Source organism: Rhagoletis pomonella, unplaced genomic scaffold, assembly GCF_013731165.1.
Source record: "Rhagoletis pomonella isolate Grant_MI unplaced genomic scaffold, Rhpom_1.0 Rhpom_scaffold_00001, whole genome shotgun sequence".
NCBI lineage: Eukaryota > Metazoa > Arthropoda > Insecta > Diptera > Tephritidae > Rhagoletis > Rhagoletis pomonella.
This window is the reverse complement of record NW_023458555.1, coordinates 51,405,932-51,412,197: the sequence shown is the minus strand read 5'-3', so window position 1 is coordinate 51,412,197 and position 6,266 is coordinate 51,405,932.

Sequence of the window (6,266 nt, the reverse complement as noted above, 5' to 3'; positions counted from 1 at the left end):
CCTCTTCCTCTTCCTCTTCCTCTTCCTCTTCCTCTTCCTCTTCCTCTGCCTCTTCCTCTTCCTCTGTTACCAGCATCGTAACCCGCGATGAATACTCTCAGAGCTGTCCATATTTTAGTTAGATTTATTGAAATGGGCATGTTAGAAATCAATAAAGCGCTTACCGAGATGAACTTATGTAATCATAAGTGGGCGAATTCGTGCCCATTTTCCGAAAATCTATAATAATCTTGTTTCTTGTTAAGATATTGTTGCAAGTATTTGGAGTAAACTGTGGTCCTTATTTATTACTGAAATATAGGAGTTTGCGTATTTCTGAAAGTTACCGTTATATAGGGAGTGGGCGCAGTTTCATTTCGATTTAAAAAATTTTCAACATATTGCTTTTCCATACCAAGGCAAGAACTCCACCGACTTTGGTAGATATTGATAAATTGGTTACCGAAACACACATATGTAGTCAGAAGTGGGCGGTACTACGACCATTTTCCAAAACTTTGCAATAATCTAATTTACTGCTAGACTATTATTCCAAACATCGGTTTCGAGTAAAGTAGCTTTAATATTTACTGATTTATCGAAGTTTTCGTATTGCTGTAAATTACCGTTATATGAGAGGTGGGCGTGGTTATTGTGCGATTTCGCCCGTTTTCAATACCAAACCACTTGTATACCAAAATTCATTGAGATATCTCAGTTTTTGTGTGAGTTATCGTGTACAAGGACGGACAGACGGGTAGACATGGCTAAATTGGCTTCACTTTTCATTCTGAGTAATTTCGTATGTATATTTCTATATCTATCTCGATTCCTTTAGGCTGTTACTAACAACCGTTATGCGAACAAAGTTATAATACCATTGTGTACAAATGCGCTCGGGTATAAAAAGCTCACAGTGTAAACCTATTTAGCGTAATGTGTAGCTCCCAAAGAACTTTTTAAAATATACAATAACGATTTGAAGTTAAATTTCCTGCTGAAATGTATGAAAAGCACTGGAATTACTTGTAATTCCACAGTCTGGTAGATTTGTCTAGAGGTTTAAGTAAGCGTGTAAATACATAGATACATACATACATATGTATGCATAATTTACGAAAAGATACAAATAAACTCCTTTGACTCTTCTGAGTTGCACACTTTGGTGCTTTACGCAGATTGTGCAGAAACAAATTGTTTGGTAATTTAATATGGCCTAAATGGCATATAATGAGAAGGGGAAGAAGGCAAAGAATTTTCAAAAGACAAATGTTAACCATTTTATAGAAAAATAGCCTGGCTCACTCTATAGCTTTTGTACATTTTTTTAATATTATTTCATTGTTGTTCAAGCTATTTTTTGTTCTTTTTTTTAAATATGCGCGACTGACGTTCTCGCTGAACTTGATAAATTGTAAAAAAAAAACAAAAAAAAACAATCTCAACTTTGACGAGCACCGGATGTTGTAGAGTAACCGCAGCGGACCAGACTGACAGCTTTTCTAAGCCAACCTCAGGCGAATGTAAAAAAAAATTTGCAAAATAAAGTAATTTATTAAACTTCGTCGGTAGAATTTCGGTTCAATTAATCGTATGATATGAATACACTTAGACTCGACGCCAAAATGGCCAAGTATAAATACTTTCAAAAGTTTAGTTTTCTGCTGATTGAATTGAATTACAAAAACAAAGCATAAATTTGAATAAAGTCATTCATAATATTTGCAATTCGGTGCGAAAAGTGGTGAGCGGAGAGTGGACGCCATGCCCATTCAACAATTTGCTAGTTCACAAATTTATGAATGAATTGCCAGTTGACTGAATTTCAAATTTCGCGCCTCGCACCAGCTACTCAACGACGTCCATGTTCTTACATTCACGAAGCAACAAGTAAAGCTAATGTATGTATTGCAAGCTGTGTGAATGACTGTGTCTATGAACTTGGAGGTGAATTGACGGAGTGACTTGAACTCGTTGTGGCTTGGCATCACCAGCGGCTCACAACGCTTGGTCTAAACTGTGGCTCACGATTTGCTTCGATCGCAGCTCGGAGCAATTTATGGTGCTGGTACAAAGCAACATGTCGACAGGGCCTCCTCTGACGACGCCGCCACCACCAACAGACTGGTGTCATAGTGTCAACTTGGCAAGTTTGACACTAAACAGAAGAGACTAAAACTTTGAATTAACGACTGAAAAATGAAAATATAATATGTATCTTTGTGTAGAAACAAAAATTAAAAACGAAGTAGAAAAAAGTCCAAGATAAAAGCAAGAAAAATTAAATCAGAAATGGTAAATCACGATTTTATTTCTCCAAGTGTGATGCTGTCGCTGATCGGTGTTGTTTGTGCTACACAGAGACTTTGCTGGCCAGAGCAATACCCCGGTCGTCGTGATGCCACAAAGTAGACAAGAAAAGTACCTCGAAAAGGTTTGAGAACTATTTTCCCAAAAGAGACATACATAAGTATTTAGTTATTTTCCATTCTCAATATATGTGGGGTCATCTAATAAAACTAAAAATTTCGTGAATCTGAATATATTTATAGTTTCATTATGTTCTTCAGAAGCCACCAGCTTACACAATATATTGGAGTCTAGAAAAATCACTTTAAGAAAGGCGCTGTATTGTCGACTATTTATAAGGCTCTAGAAGTTTTATTTAACGTGTTAAACTTCCGCTTATCCTGCATCTTTTTTTTCGTTCGTTCATGCTCTCTTTCCTTTTAGCTAATTTTTTTATAAAAAGCTCCCACAAAAGCGAAAAATTCGCACCTTGGGCGTCTCTCATGCTATAAGTTGCGTATGCTTGTGCGCTAATGCCTACGTTGACGCTTACGTCCGTGACTTTCGATTGCATACATGTTAACATGGAACACGTTAACATTTGCTGATCGCCACTTTGAGTGATCAGCAAAAGCACAATAATAAGAGCGGAAGTGCAGCTTGGGTTGCACAACGTTTCCCACAGCAAAAGCCAGACGCACCGTCAGCAACAGGAAGCCACCGTCAACACGCGCAGCCCAGTTTGGCAATTCAGAGAATCAGCGTCAACGATTGGCCGGTGCTAGTAAGCTAACTTTTAAGTAATTCCAATTGTAAAATTTAGTCTTAGTCTTGCTGCTTATCAATAAAGGTTGTCACAACCCAATTTTCAAAAATATATTTTTTTTAGGGATTTTAGTAGAAAATCCCGTAACTGGCGCCCAACGTGGGGCCTACGCCAGTCGTGTTTTTTAAAACCCGTAACTAAATAAAGTTGTGCGCGTTAATAAAAATTGAATTAACAAACGGTTTCGCGAAAAATTTGCAACACCTGAAGCAGAAAATTTCGTGATACTGGGAGCAGAAAGATCGCCGATTTCGTAATAACTCCAGCGCATAAAGGTAGAACAGCCTCCAGCGCATAAGGGTAGAACAGCATAAAATTTCGTGATACTTGGAGCAGAAAGATCGCCGATTTCGTAATAACTCCAGCGCATAAAGGGTGGAATAGCACGCCAAAGACGACGTAGGTCCTTTAACCAGCTAAGTAACTAAGTTAACTCAGAGTCAGCGAAGGAGAAAAGGTGCCCTAGTAGCTCACAAATGTGCAAACGGGAAACGCGAGTCGTTAGCGGCCGGATGCTGCCATTAATGTAAGCATAGATTTAAGACAAACTAAAAAGTAAATTAAGTGAATCCGAATTTCCGATTGAAAATAAATTTTAAATTATCCTAGTCCTATTGAGGGAAAATTAATAAAAAACATAAGTGAAAATTTTTAAGAAATAATAAACAAAAAATTTTAAATTAATTAAGTAAATATAAATTTCCTATTTAGAAAAGATATTTTTTTTAATTCCTTTTAAGGTAAAATCAAGTGAATATATTAAAACCTTTTGTCCTTGAATAACACAAAGAAAACAATTTTTAACTGAAGAGCTTGTACAGCTCATAATTTAAAGAAATCTCTAGAAATAAAATATAAACAACTCTGCGATTCGCCACCAAAGGGACCCTCCAGAGATTGTTGAAGTTCCACAAAACATCAAAACTATACATAAATAATAAAGTGAAAAGAATAGGCTAAGTAAATTCAAAATGTCAAACCCTCAAAATCTAATTCGACCACCTGTGCTAAACGCACCACCTCCCACACTCGCTACCCCTGCTAATACTACTCCCTTATCGATGGACCAGTTGACGGAGGTCATATCTGGCATCGTAACCAATATGTTCCAACAACAAGGGCGAAACATGGTTCAAGCCGCCCTCAACCCCAACGCGAGTTTTTCCGATGTTAGGGATATAACTATAGACACAGCTTCTCCTAACATCTCGGAATTAGACAAGATACCCGATGTGGTAAGGTGTCTTCGCGAATTCTCAGGGGCACCTGGAGAATTCAACTCGTGGAAGAAAAGCGTGGACAGGATCCTTCAGATCTATGAGCCACAAAGGGGATCTCCCAAATACTATGGGATCCTCAACGTTATCCGCAATAAAATCGTCGGAAACGCCGACATTGCCTTGGAGTCGTACAATACTCCACTAGACTGGAAAGCAATTTCCAGATGCTTAACGCTGCACTATGCGGATAAGCGCGACTTAGGTACTCTCGAGTACCAGATGACGTCGCTTGTGCAGGGTAACCTGACAATTCAGGAATTTTACCAGCGAGTATACTCGCACATGTCGCTTATTCTCAATAAGCTCGGCTGCATGGATGTCGGCACAGAAGCCATGCATCTGCTTACCCGCACATACAGGGACAAAGCGCTGGACACGTTCATTCGTGGGCTTAAAGGAGACTTGCCAAGACTCCTAGGAATGAAGGAACCCGCTGATCTCCCTCAAGCCCTCCACTTGTGTCTAAAACTTGAAAACCAAAACTTCAGGTCCCACTATGCCTTAGTAAATAATGGCCAACCCAGGAGAACTTTGGACATCCGTCCACCCCTTCCTCCCAAAGGAATTAATAACGAGTTTTACCCCGAATTGGCATTCATGCCTCAACCCAGGTTGAACACAACTCCTCCCTACAGGCCTCCCCAACCGAATTATCAATATCAATTTCCCCAAACAAATTACCAATTCCAACATCCCCAACCAACCTACCAATACCAACATCCTTACCAACAAAATCAGTACATCCCACGTCCTAATAACCCACCACCTCGTCCAGCCCAAAAACCTCAACCACGACCAGAACCAATGGATATCGATCCATCCCTACGGACAAGAAACCTTAATTACATGAACAGGCCACGTCCCAATGATCCTACTAACAAAAGACCACCTAACACTAACCCTCCAGTACAACCTAGACGATTATAATCCCACTAACCAAGAGTATGAAACTAATACTAATGACACCTATACTAATGATACCTATAATAATGATAATACCTATAACCATAATAATAGTGAGTTAACCGATGAGTTCATAGATAAAACTGATCTACATTTTTTAGAATGAATCACTCTTCGCTGCCATATATCGAGTGCAAGCTGAAGAGTGGAAACATCGTAAAATTTCTTATAGATACAGGATCAACCAAAAATTACATCCAACCATCCATCGTACCAAAACCCATTAAAAACGAAGAAATTTTTTTTGCAAAATCTATAGCGGGAGACATCGAAATTAAAGAGCACACTTTCTTAAATCTGTTCCACATAAATAAAAAATTAAATCATTTCATGGAATCCTCGGGAATGATAGCCTCAAAGAGCTAGAAGCTGTTATTCACGTCAAATATAACTTTATGGAAATACAAGGGAATACCAAAATAAAACTAAAACAATTTCAGTCAAAATCTGTTAATAAAATTGAACTCAATGACGACCATTTGTCAACAAATCAACGAAATAAAGTCGATAATTTAGTAAATCATTTTCCAAATCTATTTTCCGAACCTAATGATAAACTCACATACACTACCAAAGTCGTAGGCGAAATCCGTACCAATAAAGACACCCCCGTCTACACAAGATATTACCCCTACCCAATGTCGCTAAAAAATGAAGTTGAATCCCAGATTAAAAAAATGTTAGACGACGGTATTATTCGACCATCAAGGTCACCGTATAATTCACCCATTTGGGTCGTTGCGAAAAAACCCGACTCTCAGGGTAACAAACAGTACAGAATAGTAATCGATTATCGCAAACTTAACGCGATCACTATAGTAGATCGCTATCCAATACCGCAAATTAACGAAGTACTGTCCCAGCTTGGGAAAAATAAATATTTTTCCGTCTTGGATTTGAAGAGCGGATTTCACCAAATCCCTCTCAAG